The sequence below is a fragment of the Eschrichtius robustus genome, chromosome 2 (assembly GCF_028021215.1).
Source record: "Eschrichtius robustus isolate mEscRob2 chromosome 2, mEscRob2.pri, whole genome shotgun sequence".
NCBI classification, from domain to species: Eukaryota; Metazoa; Chordata; class Mammalia; order Artiodactyla; family Eschrichtiidae; genus Eschrichtius; species Eschrichtius robustus.
The window spans coordinates 153,865,511-153,880,360 of record NC_090825.1 but is presented as its reverse complement, the minus strand read 5'-3'; the positions used below and the strand labels follow the sequence as shown (position 1 = coordinate 153,880,360).

At 40.7% G+C, this 14,850-nt stretch overlaps 1 pseudogene; it reads left to right on the top strand.

Moving 5' to 3' along the window:
• Window positions 1-915: 915 nt before the first annotated feature.
• LOC137758974 (UDP-N-acetylglucosamine--peptide N-acetylglucosaminyltransferase 110 kDa subunit pseudogene) lies at window positions 916-4,054 on the top strand (annotated as a pseudogene).
• The last annotated feature ends 10,796 nt before the right edge of the window (window positions 4,055-14,850 follow it).

The following is a 14,850-nucleotide window of genomic DNA, read 5'->3' as shown; positions in this document are numbered from 1 at the left end:
GGTGAAAAATCAGGGCAGTGTGTGTCATAGAAGTCAAAGGAGGCAAAGGGAAGAAAAAGAGCGTTGGTAGTCAAGATTATCAGTTGGTCCTGCAAAGTCATTGGATTTAGTGACTTATACCCTCGTGAATCTGTTACATATTTTCTGTGCTCCCTCTGAATAATGATTTAAATTTTTTTACATTAACTTATCTATAATTTATCTTAGGTAAATACAGTCAAATTTGTTTTAGAACGTATTTTAAGGTAAAAATTAACTACCCTTCCTTAACCATTATTCCAACATTATTTATGTTCTACTTTCTCTATTACCATTATTTCCTCCAACATTCACTGTTTCTAAAAATATAAAGAGATGTTTGAGCACTTTCTACTAGATGTTTAAGAGCTTTCTATTTGACTGTATCATAGTGGTTCAATGGTTGTCGCTTTAGCATTCATTTTAAAATTGATCCATTAGAACAAGTCTAACCTCTTAATTTTAATTTTCAGAATTCTATTATCAATAGCCCCATTTATTCTTCCAGATAAACTCTATATTTTTTTAACATCTTTATTAGAGTATAATTGCTTTACTATGGTGTGTTAGTTTCTGCTTTATAACAAAGTGAATCAGTTATACATATACATATGTCCCCACATCTCTTCCCTCTTGCATCTCCAGATAAACTTTAGAACCATCTTATCAATTAAAAAAAACTTAAACTTCATTGTGATTTTTTCAAGACCGTGAGAGATAGATGGCCAACCAGAGTTCCTAAGGTTCAGTGTATGTAACTGCTGCCGCCGCTTAAGCCTGCCAAAGCAGTGGTACGGCTACTGCCCTTGTATTTGCTACCTCTAGAAACATTCTTGCCAGTAGTGGCAGCAGCGGGACTCAATTACCCTCTTTTCGCACTCCCTCCAGAAGCTCCAGATGGCGTCTTCCGTGGGCAACGTGGCCGACAGCACAGACCCAACGAAACGTATGCTTTCCTTCCAAGGGTTAGCAGAGTTGACACATCGAGCCTATCAGGCGGGAGATTTTGAGGCAGCTGAGAGACACTGCATGCAGCTCTGGAGACAAGAGCCAGACAATACTGGTGTACTTTTATTACTTTCATCTATACACTTCCGGTGTCGAAGGCTGGACGGATCTGCCCACTTTAGTACTCTGGCAATTAAAAAGAACCCTCTTCTGGCAGAAGCCTATTCGAATTTGGGGAATGTGTACAAGGAAAGCGGGCAGTTGCAGGAAGCAATCGAGCATTACCGGCATGCGTTGCGTCTCAAACCAGATTTCATCGATGGTTATATTAACCTGGCAGCCGCTTTGGTAGCAGCAGGCGACATGGGCGGGGCAGTACAAGCTTACGCCTCCGCTCTTCAGTACAATCCTGATCTGTACTGTGTTTGCAGTGACCTGGGGAACCTGCTCAAAGCCCTGGGTCGCTTGGAAGAAGCCAAGGCATGTTATTTGAAAGCAATTGAGACGCAACCGAACTTTGCAGTAGCTTGGAGTAACCTTGGCTGTGTTTTCAATGCACAAGGGGAGATTTGGCTTGCAATTCATCACTTTGAAAAGGCTGTCACCCATGACCCCAATTTTCTGGATGCTTATATCAATTTAGGAAATGTCTTCAAAGAGGCACGGATTTTTGAACGAGCTGTGGCAGCTTACCTTCGTGCCCTAAGCTTGAGTCCAAATCATGCAGTGGTACATGGCAGCCTGGCTTGTGTATACTATGAGCAAGGCCTGATAGATCTGGCAATAGACACCTACAGGCGAGCTATTGAATTGCAACCACACTTCCCGGACGCTTACTGCAACCTAGCCAACGCTCTCAAAGAGAAGGGCAGTGTTGCCGAAGCAGAAGATTGTTATAATACAGCTCTGTGGCTGTGTCCCACCCATGCAGACTCTCTGAATAACCTAGCCAATATCAAGCGAGAACAGGGAAACATTGAAGAGGCAGTTCGCTTGTATTGTAAAGCATTAGAAGTCTTCCCCGAGTTTGCTGCTGCCCATTCAAATTTAGCAAGTGTATTGCAGCAGCAGGGAAGAGTGCAGGAAGCTCTGATGCATTATAAGGAGGCTATTCGAATCAGTCCTACCTTTGCTGAGGCCTACTGTAATATGGGAAACACTCTTAACGGGGATGCAGGATGTTCAGGGAGCCTTGCAGTGTTATACACGTGCCATTCAGATTAACCCTGCATTTGCGGATGCCCACAGCAATCTGGCTTCCATTCACAAGGATTCAGGGAATATTCCAGAAGCAATTGCTTCTTATCGCACTGCTCTGAAGCTTCAACCTGACTTTCCTGACGCTTATTGTAATCTGGCTCATTGCCTGCAGATTGTCTGTGACTGGACAGACTATGATGAGCGCATGAAGAGGTTGGTCAGCGTTGTGGCTGACCAGTTAGAGAAGAACAGGTTGCCTTCTGTGCAGCCTCATCACAGCATGTTATATCCTCTTCCTCACGGCGTCAGGAAGGCTATTGCCGAGAGGCATGGGCACCTCTGCCTGGATAACATCAATGTCCTTCACAAACCACCGTATGAACATCCAAAGGACTTGAAGCTCAGTGATGGTCGACTGCGTGTAGGATACGTGAGTTCTGACTTTGGGAACCATCCTACTTCTCATCTTATGCAGTCTATTCCAGGCATGCACAATCGTGATAAATTTGAGGTATTCTGTTATGCCCTGAGCCCAGATGATGGCACAAACTTCCGAGCGAAGGTGATGGCAGAAGCCGATCATTTCGTTGATCTTTCTCAGATTCCATGCGATGGAAAAGCAGCTGATCGCATCCATCAAGATGGTATACACATCCTCGTAAATATGAATGGTTATACCAGGGGTGCTCGAAATGAACTCTTTGCTCTCAGGCCAGCTCCTATTCAGGCAATGTGGCTGGGGTACCCTGGGACTAGTGGCGCGCTTTTCATGGATTATATCATCACTGATCGGGAAACTTCACCTGCTGAAGTTGCTGAGCAGTATTCTGAGAAACTGGCTTATATGCCCCATACTTTCTTTATTGGTGATCATGCTAATATGTTCCCTCACCTGAAGAAAAAAGCAGTCATCGATTTTAAGTCCAATGGGCACATTTATGACAATCGAATTGTGCTAAATGGCATCGACCTCAAAGCATTTCTTGATAGTCTACCAGACGTGAAAATTGTCAAGATGAAATGTCCTGATGGAGGAGACAAAGCAGACAGCAGCAATATAGATCTTAATATGCCTGTCATTCCTATGAATACGACTGCAGAAGCAGTTATTGAAATGATTAACAGAGGACAAATTCAGATAACAATTAATGGATTCAGTATTAGCAATGGACTGGCAACTACCCAGATCAACAATAAGGCTGCCACTGGAGAGGAGGTTCCCCGTACCATTATTGTAACCACACGTTCTCAGTACGGGTTACCGGAAGATGCCATTGTGTACTGTAACTTTAATCAGCTACATAAAATTGACCCATCTACTTTGCAGATGTGGGCAAATATTCTGAAGCGTGTTCCCAATAGCGTACTGTGGCTGTTGCGTTTCCCAGCAGGAGAACCTAATATTCAACAGTACGCGCAAAATATGGGCCTTCCCCAGAACCGTATCATTTTTTCACCTGTTGCTCCTAAAGAGGAACATGTTCGGAGAGGCCAGCTGGCTGATGTCTGCTTGGACACTCCACTCTGTAATGGACACACCACAGGGATGGATGTCCTTTGGTCGGGGACACCCATGGTGACTATGCCAGGAGAGACTCTTGCTTCCCGAGTTGCAGCTTCCCAGCTCACCTGTTTAGGCTGTCTTGAGCTTATTGCTAAAAATAGACAAGAGTATGAAGACATAGCTGTGAAACTGGGAACTGATCTAGAATACCTGAAGAGAATTCGTGGCAAAGTCTGGAAGCAGAGAATATCTAGCCCTCTGTTCAACACCAAACAATACACACTGGAACTAGAGCGCCTCTATCTACAGATGTGGGAGCATTATGCAGCTGGCAACAAACCTGATCACATGATGAAGCCTGTTGACGTCACTGAGTCGGCCTAAATAATGACTGTGTGCGCAGGAGAATTACCCCTGTACCTGAGCCTCAACCTTCTGGGGGAAAGGGAACTAGATACGTTACTTTGTACTTACCTTTGTAGCAATATCATGTTGCAGATGGGTGACAGACAGTGATAACAGATAGCACAGCCAGACTTGCTTCCTGCATGATCATGACAGGGAGACACACAAGAGATGGGAGACTGCTGTTCCACAAGGAGTCTCCGTAGAATTTTGCGGCAGCCAGGTGTTGCCTAAGTCTGGAAGGTCTGATCTCCCTTGGTCTTCCATGGGATGGGTGGTTAGTGTGGAGGGGAGATAGAGATTGCCCAGTCTTCTGAATTAAGTTTTTCTTTATATTTGGGGTATTGGAGCTATTAAAAATGTTTGGTTTCAGGTTTTATTCATGTGACGTGTATATGATTCTTTTGAGATAAGGTTTTAAGCTAAAATATTCCTTGTTTTAGTTTCTGAACTCTACAGACAAATGGGGACTTTGCTGGTGTAGTCTTTTTATAGGTTTTATAAACCACTTGAGCCTATATCAGTCATTTTAGTGTCTGACATGTTTGGAACTATCAGTGCTTTGTTGGTTTATGGCTTAAATTCTTTTTCTGGTCCGTTTCCTTCTTCCCTTCCCCCCACTTTAAACATTTTCCTGTAACTTGGCTAACAAAAAACCAAGTCTGATTCAAAACCTCCCAGAGTGTTTCTCTTAAACACATCATCTGGTGCCAAATGAAGATTCTTAGGAGTGATTATTAATTATGAAGGGCACAGTTGTGGTACTGTCACTGATGATAATAATAATGGATTTTTGGCCTAGAGTTTTGACCTATTGCACCAGTGTTTTACCGTTGACTGCCCCTCTGTGCTGCTTCCAAAAGTGATAGTGTGTGATCAGATTTTTACTTTCACTTCTAAAGTTTGTTCTTTTTTTTAAAGTGAGTCCTGTTCTTCCTTTTTCTTTCAGCAGCAATGAAATCCCAGGTAAGTACAAGTATTCAAATATTTGATCAGTAAGTCCCAGTTATCTCCAGTGCATTAAATAACTTTCATCAAAAAACATGTTATAGGTAAAAAGCTCTGGAGGACCAGCTATGTATATGATTATTATGCTTCAGACCTTCTAGGGTGTTACACATAATAACTTGTCTTCTGGACGTGGTCTTGAAGTCTATGGATTCAGCCTCAGTAGTAGCGAACTGCACTGCTACTTGGTTTGGAGTATAAATTAGACTTTAGCCCTCCTGGGGGTTGAGTTTTTGGTATTGAAAACCATAGGAATGAAATTATTGTATTTCAACAAAGGACTGAGGGCTTGAGGCTTAAACAAGCCAACATATGAATATATGTTTTTGTCTTGCTGTACTGCACATATGCTGTCTAGTAACAGATATTTTGTCTGCTAGTAGTGTTCTAGATTCTGTCTTTCCAAAGTGCTGAGGCAGTGCATCTATTCTGTAGTTGCAGCTGATGCCTGAATGTATCCTAGCTGACAAATGATTGATTAAGAAGCACTTGAATTTCGGAAAGATTTGTACTGTTAACCAAAATCTGAGCAAGGAGTCTCAAATGTAATTCTTAGCCAGAATTACATGTTAGTGAACGATTTAACAGTGTAAATCAAGGAACATCAGTGTAGGGATTTGTTTTAATTTACTTTTTACCTGCTTGAAAGAATCAGTTAAAGGTTGCCAGCTTGGTTGCAGATGAACGGACGTTTGAAGTTCACCAAACTACTTCATGTGGAATAGGAGAATAGACTTCCAGCGCCCTCAAGGCTGTGACCTTGCAGCCATTTTACATAGCACAGCATCCCCCTAGAGGGATGAACCTTTCCCTGCCCGAAAAGTAGCCGCTCTGGTTGAAGCTTTGCTTATTGTAACAGGCTTTTGTTTCCAGGTAACATGTCTGTGGAAGGCTTAATTCTGAATAGAGATATAGATATTACTGGAAACTAATTGTTTTTTCTATTATACTCTGCTTTATCAAAAAAGTAAAACATTTACATTGTGCTACAGAAATTCAGATGTTGTCTTGCAATCTTTAAACAATAAATGAATGATTTGCCCTGAAAAACAAAAAACAAAAAACTTCTTTGTGATTTTGTTTGGGATTATTTTAATCCTGTAAATTAAATTGGGAAGAAGTTAAATCTTTATTATATTGCCTTTTAGCCAGAAACTTGATAGATAGATAGATAAATCCATTTATCTTCAAATCTCATTTTTAACTCTAATAAAAGTGTAACCATTTTCTTCAAATAATATGTTAATATATTTTGTGAAGGTCGTTTCCAAACATTTTATATTTACATTCTTCTTTCTGATGTTTCTTAGATATTCTTTGCTACTCTTTCTCTGACTTTTTTTGGTATAATAGTAATATATGTTTCTGGTAGAAAAAAATGAGAAGAAATCAAGAAAAAAAACCCTAAGTATAATTCTAATAGTCAACACCCAGATTCCAGTACAGTTAACTTTTTGGTGTACTCACTCAACGCTTTTTCTATTCTTATGTATGTGTATTTTTATATTTCTTATGTAAATGAGGTATCATACTGTTCTGTAACTTCTTTCATCTGCTATACAAGGAACATCTCATGTCAGTGTATGCACTTCCTTGCTGGATGCTATTCTGTTATACAGATGTACCTTAATTTATTTAACCAGACCTTTACTGGGGACCTTTGTTGTTGTTTCTAACTTTCCAGCATGAAATCATTCTGTGATAAAGCTCTTTTTACCTCCTCAATTCCAAAGAGCCTTGACATTTTATTAAGTATCGGATATATACAAAAGAATATTTATAAAATAAATGTTTAAGGATAAAAAAAGTAACAATGACATGATCACTTGTGCACCTACTGTCCCATTTAAGACATAGAACATTTAAGCCCCTATGTATCCCTCTCCAATCCCATCCTTCCTAATCATTCTATATATATATATATATGTGTGTGTGTGTGTGTGTGTGTGTGTGTGTGTGTGTATATATACATATATATGTATGTATATATGATTTATGCATGCTTTTGAACTTCATATGATTGGAATTTACCATATGGGTCTTTCTGGGACATACTTTTTCCACTTAATAACATGTTCCTGAGATGCATCCACGTTGTTGCAAATAACTACAGTTTATTCATGTTTATTTCTGTATAGTATTCAATTATATGAATATATCAGAATTTTACTCCATTCTACTGTTGGTGAATATCTTGGTTGTTTCTAGTTTTTGCTCTTACAGATATGCTACTATGAACATCTTGTACCTACCGCCCACTACATGTGTACAAGAGTTTCTCTAGGCCAAACATCAGAGAGTAGAATTGCTGAGTCAAAAGGCATGCATACCTTCAACCTAATAGATAATGCAAATTATCTTCCAAAATGGTTGAAATAAATTGACTCTCCCACAAACACTGTATAAGAATTCAGTGGTTCCACATCTCTAATTCTTGGTATTCCACATTGAAAAATTTCTGTCAAGCTGATGAGATTGAAATAATATGCCACTGTGGTTTTAATTTGCACTTCCCTGATTACAAATGAAGTTGAACATATTTTCATATGTTATTTTACCATTTGTGTTCTCTCTTCAGTGATATGCCCAGTCAAATCTTTTTCCCCTTTAAAATAAATTAGGTTGTAGTTTTCTGAATGGCTTATAGTTTTTGGTCTGGATACTAACCCTTTGTCATATGGGTATAGCAAATACCCTCTCCCAGTGTGTGACTCACCTTTTCACTTCTGTTATGGTATATCTTGATGAACAGAAGTTCTTCATTTTAATGTAGTTCACTTTAATAGTAATTTACTTTACTCTCTATGCTTTTCTGTCTCGCTTCAGAGATTCTTCTCATCCGTTAATTGAAAGGGGCATTTTCTTTTATTACTTTCAAAAAGTTTAAAAACTCTACCTAATTTTGAGTCTTTTAGACACCTAGAATTGATTTTTGGCATGTGGTGTGAGGTAGGGGTTCAGATCCCCTTTTTTCTATATGAATAACCAGTTGTCTCAGCATCAGTTATTTAAAGCTCATACTTTCTCAACTGATTTTCAGTGTCCGTTCTGATACACTTGAGAATCAACGTGCCAAGTTCCACTATCCATTCCTCAATGCCCACCAGTCAAAATAAATACTTTGTTGGGATTTTAAATGTAATAAAAGAAATCTACGGATCAATTGGAAAAGCAATGACAACTTTATAATATTGAATCTTCCTACCCATAAACATAGTATCACTTTCCATTTATTTAAATTTCCTTTGATTTCTCTCAGTCATTTTATGATTTTCTGTATACAGGTCTTACTCATATTTTGTTAAATCTCTTCCTAGGTAATTCATATTTTTGATACTACTGTAAATGGCATCTGTCTTTTTATTACACGTTCTAATTTTTTGTTGCTGGTATATAGAAATGCATTTTTAAAATATTGACCTTATAAGTATCAATTTTACTAAAAAAAAATCTTAATTCTATTTTTCTGTATAGGAAAATTTTTAAAGTGGGGGGAAGGGAAGAAGGAAACGGACAAGAAAAGGAATTTAAGCCATAAACCAACAAAGCACTGATAGTTCCAAACATGTCAGACACTAAAATGACGGATATAGGCTCAAGTGGTTTATAAAACCTATAAAAAGACTCCACCAGCAACGTCCCTATCTTTAATATGTATTCTTATGTGTATGTAAAAATCTTATCTCCTGCAGATGACTCCCTAGTTTCTGCCCTCTAATCATTATAAATTGTATATAAATTTTATACTATCTGATATTTCCAACACCTGATTGACTTTTTGTGGGTGATGTGAGTTGCTTGTTATTTTGTTGGGTCTCGCTCATGTTGCTTTTCTTTTTTAATTGTGAATTCATATTTCTATGGGAATTCTTTGAAGCCTAGATAGAAGGGAGTTCATTTAAAAAGGATTTGCAAGTGTTTCTGCCAGATGCTCATGGGTACTACTGAAGGAGGGCCACTTTAAACTAAATTCTCAGCTTGAAGGTTTTCCAGACCACCCAGGTAGCGCAACTCTGGCAACAAAACTCACACGTGAGGGCTAGCTTGTACTTAGAAACTTTCAGGAAAGATTTTTCTTCTCCTTTACCAGCGCCAAATTTTAACATAAGCAAATGTCCTTGTTGTCTGCAATGGGGGCAATTTTATTTCTAGTATACCCTTTCGAGCTTTATGTAGGATTGTCTTTTATGCTGCCCTCTTTGGGCTGGACCTAGGCTTTGTCAACTATCATCCATATTTCACAAGGCTGTGAACACTGGATCTCAAGATCCCCTGATTTGTCAAAAGTCCTCAGTGCAAAGGCCATTAGCAGTGCCTGGGTCATCTCACTTGGGCCTTGCTTAGAATTCCTTTTGGCCTTACTTTATTAGCAGGTCACTGATGCATTTAAAAATATATATATTTCTATATTTTATTCATTGTTTTTAGTTATTCTCAATGGGAAGTTTGTGAAGGGCATGTAGTTTGCTAAGCACCCCCCACCTCACTTCAGCTACACCTTCTCATATCCTAGATCTTTCATTTCCAATATCTATTTCACCTCCTAAATCTCAATTTCAAATATCTTCTCTCTATGGCCATCATCTCCTATCTTTGCGTGCCTCTAATTTACCAGTCCCACCTTAACAATTCTCCAGCCCTATTAGGACTCCCAATTCAATCACCCCCAAATATTCACTGGCCATTTACTCAGGTTCTTCCTCATCCATATTAGAGTCTACGCTGGGTCTCTGTGTTGCAAAATACAATAAAAATAGTGCCTTCTGTAGTTGTGCCATGCTATGGTACTGACTTTGTGTTTCATCATCATAATCACTCCTTTATACACACCCTCCATGTCTTTTTTTTCTTTTTTTTTTTTCTTCGTCCTTCTCTCATCTGATCTGGCACAATTATTGACTGAGTAAACCCGCATTTATCTGCCTACTCTGTACCTAGTTCTGGAGGAAAAGAAGCAACTAGGCTAACTGGTTTCCTTCTAAATGTATGTGGCTTCAGGCTGTAGAGAAATCCTTCTGTATTTCTCTAGTCAGTTCTCTCCACCACCTTTCAAAGCAGCTTCTCTCTGCAAATCCCCAGCCTTCCCTGACCCCAGCCCCCTTTCTCAGTTGATGGCTTCCCTTAGTCCATGGAGACATCCTCATCCACTCACCACCAAACTCCATGCATGTTTAATAGATGCTCATCTTTTCCTCTTGTGACTTCAGATGAACTCTCCATGTTCACATCTAGGGCCATCCTTTCCACTTGTGCACAGGATCCCACCCCCTTTCTCTCCCCTCCACCCCTCACTATCAGTGGTTCTCTGCCATTCTGACTCTCCTCCTGCTCTGAGAATGAACACATCCTGTCAGTTTTTTTTTTTCTTAACATAAGAGACAACTTCTTCTGGGAAGATGAAGTTGATGTACTTTCCCATATTCCTCCAGCTAAGTGAAACTAAAACCCTTGGACATTACATATAAAAGAAACATAAGAAGGCTGAAAGGTAGAGAGAGGAAGGCAGATCAGCTAGGGACTTTGAGACCTGAGGAATGACACATGGTTAGTTCCTACCTTGTTTGTTTGTTTACCTCATATATCCCAGACTTGGAGCTGAAGAAGCTAGCAACCTGCAAACGCCAACAGGCACAGACAAAAAAAAAAAAAAACAACCTTCAACCAAAGCCTGGTCTGCTTAGCCAGAGAACCAGGAATAGGTCAGCCTAGTGAAATAGAAAACTTTTAGAATTATCTAAGCAGCTCTACTCCAGCCAAAAACCACAGAAAAAAAAAAAAACAAACAAAAACTGTGGCCCCACTCCCACCCATGCCAGCCAAGTCCTAGAGGGGAGACTAGACTTCAGCCTTCCGCTAGGCTGTACCAAGGCACCCCAACACACCTGCCAAGGTGGCGGCAGAGAAGGATACATAGGGAGCTGGGATTTTCATCCCCAACAGGCATGAATGATACACACTCTCCTCCCTCCCCTCTCCACAGTACCAGTGGAGACCACACGGGGAGCCTGGACTTCCACCCCCACTGGCAGTAACAAGGCCTCTCTCCCCATCCCAGATGGGGTACTGCCAGAGAAGGCCTAGGGGAGCTTCAGGGCTTTTGCCACCACCCGGCGGTAACGAGGCACTTCTGCCCCTCCCATCCAGGAAGGCATCCGTGAAGGCCTCGTGAGAAGCTGGCACTCCCACACCTGCCCAGCAGTAATGAGGAGCTCACAGCTGTAAGAGAGCGTACACTTTGCCTTCTAGGTCACTGTGTAACCCCAGTGCCTGGAATGACAGGGGCTAGTTGCATGATCTCGCTCAAATCACTCATCCCTTCGGTGTCGCAATTTGTTCCTCTGTAAAATGAGAATGAAAATAATAGCATCTACCTGTAGGTTGCTGTGAGGATTAAATGAGTCCATACATATAAAGCTCCTAGAATAGAAAGTGTTAGCCATTGCTGCTGCTGCTGGCATTGTCATTATTCATTCCTTACTTATTTATGTGCCTCTTAAAATATAGCTTTAGCCGTATCCCAGGAGTTTTGATTTGTAGTGTTTTCATTATTTTTATTTTCTAAATATTCTATGATTGCAATCATATTTCCCCTTTTGTGCCCAAGAGATATAGAGAAGGGTATTTTTGAATTTCCATGTGGGTGGGAAAGTTTTGTTTAAATGTTTCTAATTTATAGTTTTATTGCTCTGTGGTCAGAGAATGTCTGTGCACTTTGTGCTTTAGGAGATTTGTTGATGTTTTCTTTATAGTCTAGTAGATGATCTATATTAAAAAATAAGTTCTTCAATTAAAATAGTTTTTCCCCTTTTCCTCATTGTGAAGGATACATCTTATCCCTAGCCTAAAAGCTGGAGACATACTTTCCAACACACCAAACTAGACATTTAAATGAAATAAAAGCTCCAATCATGTTGAGTTAACATGCTTTATTCCCATTCAATTTGCAGTAAGCACAGATTGCAAAGTTCCCCAGAGGGAGAGAAATGGGAGCAGGCATACTCAGACTTCAGGTGTGATTTGTTAGTTGTTCTTCTGCTGCCTCTTTTCTCCCTCTAATTTTGTCTTGTAAAGAAGGCATTTAATTCTAGTTGTAGCAGATTGTAATTTCCATAAGTGGCCACAGCAATATTTCTGACCCCACACGCTGTTCCAGGACCTTGCCACTTCCCGTCAAGAGGTGAAGTCTATTCCCTTCCCCTTGAACTGGGGTAGAACTTTATGACTGCCCCAACAAAAAGAGGATGGGGTGGATGTCATGTTGCATGCCTTCCCAGCTGGGCCATAAATGGCAATAGAGCCTCTGCCTGACTGTCTTGTGATGCCCTCTTGGAAGCCAGTCACCATGTTGTGAGGAAGCTCAGGCTACATAGAGAGGCTGCTTGTAGGTGCTGAGGTCCCAGCGAGAGCCACCATCAGTCAGCAGACATGTGAGTGAGCGAGTGAGTGAGTCTTCAGGGGATCTTAGCCCCAAGTCATCTCCACAGCCCCTGTCTGAATTGTGACCCACAGACCCAATAAGCATTATAAACAGTTGTTTTACCTCATTGATTTGTAGGGTAATTTGGTCCTCAGCTATAGTAACCCTATCTCTAAGGATACAGTGACCCCAGCTAATCAGACAATTCCAACTAGAAGGTGGGTGTTATAATGAGAAAAACATGAGACTAGGACCTGGGAGACCTAGGTCATAGGCCGGATTAACTCATAATTGACCTTAGGACCTTGAACATATCATGTAACCTTTCTGAGTCCTAACATTTGAACCTTTTAGGCCCCTTCAAGTTCTACCATTAATTAAGGCCTTGATAGAGAACAATATGAAAAGGTTTCATATTGGAAATACTCGATCTCTTGAGAGACTGCATATCTATATGTAATCAATGACATTCTTGGTTTTACAGTTAACTCTCACAGGGAAATCTTATTTCCCTCCTTTCCAAACTATGGGAAAATTTTTCCAAAGTATTGACAGCAGAGAATAGGGTCATTTTTTATCAACCCAATTTTAGCATAAAATAAATTAGAAAGCTGGCTGGGCCTTTGCTGCAAGACGTGGGCTCCCCAGTCTCAGTTCATGGTAATATAGTAACCACTGCTTAGATTCTCGACTTTTATATTGTTCAGTCATCTTTGCCTGCTATTTTGGGTGTTCTTTGCTAGTTACCCGGTGACTTGCTGCCAGAATATGCTTACAGAGATTTTACTGTCTCTCTCTAGATTCAGCAGTTTGAGAACGTTAAATGTGCCTTGCAAAGCTAAATCTGCTATGGGATATATAAGGCTGGTCTCTCATCAGTTGTAATTCTCTGGTAGTTGCATTGTTAAGAGGAGTCATCTATTATTCCACATACTACATTCCAGAAGAAGCTAAAGCAAGTGTTTAATGCATGCTTTCCAGGGCACAATACTGCACAGTCCCTAGAGTGTGATGACTTGGGACAGCTGCCCCAAGTCAATATTCAGGGGACCCAGCCATGCTGGCAGCTTGTCAGTGACTCAAGGAGCACCAGCTGGGGCCCTGTAACATGCTTGTACCACGCTCACAGAGAAACAGTTTTTTTTTTTTTTGAAATAAATTTATTTATTTATTATTTATTTTTGGCTGCGTGGGGTCTTCGTTGCTACGCGTGAGCTTTCTCTAGCTGTGGAGAGCGGGGGCTACTCTTTGTTGTGGTGTGTGGGCTTCTCATTGTGGTGGCTTCTCTTGTTGTGGAGCCCAGGCGTTAGCCATGCGGGCTTCAGTAGTTGTGGCACGTGGGCTCAGTAGTTGTGGCACATGGGCTCAGTTGCTCTGCGGCGTGTGGGATCTTCCCAGACTAGGGCTCAAACCCGTGTCCCCTGCATTGGTAGGCGGATTCTTAACGACTGCGCCACCAGGGAAGTCCTGAGAAACACTCTTCACTTGCCTCCCTTTCCTGGAGTCACCAGAATCACCGCCTATTCCCTTTGTACCCCAGCGTTCCCACCACAGAACAAGGTTAGTAGGTTACCTTCTGATATGAATTGTATCCTCCCTGTGAAGCAGTTGTTTCCTACGTCTGTTTAGGACACTTGCATTTTGTTATTTTAATGATGTGATATCATTAAATATTACATAAATTGATGAAATATGAAGACAATAGAGTTGTTTCTAGTGAACAAGTCAAAAGCTTCCTAAAGTGTGAGCGATATAGCTGCAAAAGATTGTGGGAAAAACTCTAGAAGAATTCTGCACTCAGATCGCTTCCCCTTTATCTATAAGTTTTCATTCTCCTTTAAAGACACCCATACTTTACATCTCAGTTAATGATATGGATGTTCTTTTTTTTTTTTTTTATACTAATTTTTTTTTTTTAATTTTTATTTATTTATTTATTTATTTATTTATGGCTGTGTTGGGTCTTCATTTCTGTGCGAGGGCTTTCTCTAGCTGTGGCAAGCGGGGTCCACTCTTCATCGCGGTGCGCGGGCCTCTCACTGTCGCGGCCTCTCTTGTTGCGGAGCACAGGCTCCAGACGCGCAGGCTCAGTAATTGTGGCTCACGGGCCCAGCCGCTCTGCGGCATGTGGGATCTTCCCAGACCAGGGCTCGAACCCGCGTCCCCTGCATTGGCAGGCAGACTCTCAACCACTGCGCCACCAGGGAAGCCCATATGGATGTTCTTTATTCAAGAGTGATGCCCTGTGCTCAAAAGCCTTGCTCCTATGTCAAAAGATTGGGCAACGTCTATATGCTTGTTTTCAGTTAAACAAAATGTTTTTGGAAATTTTCATTTTTTGACTTGTTAC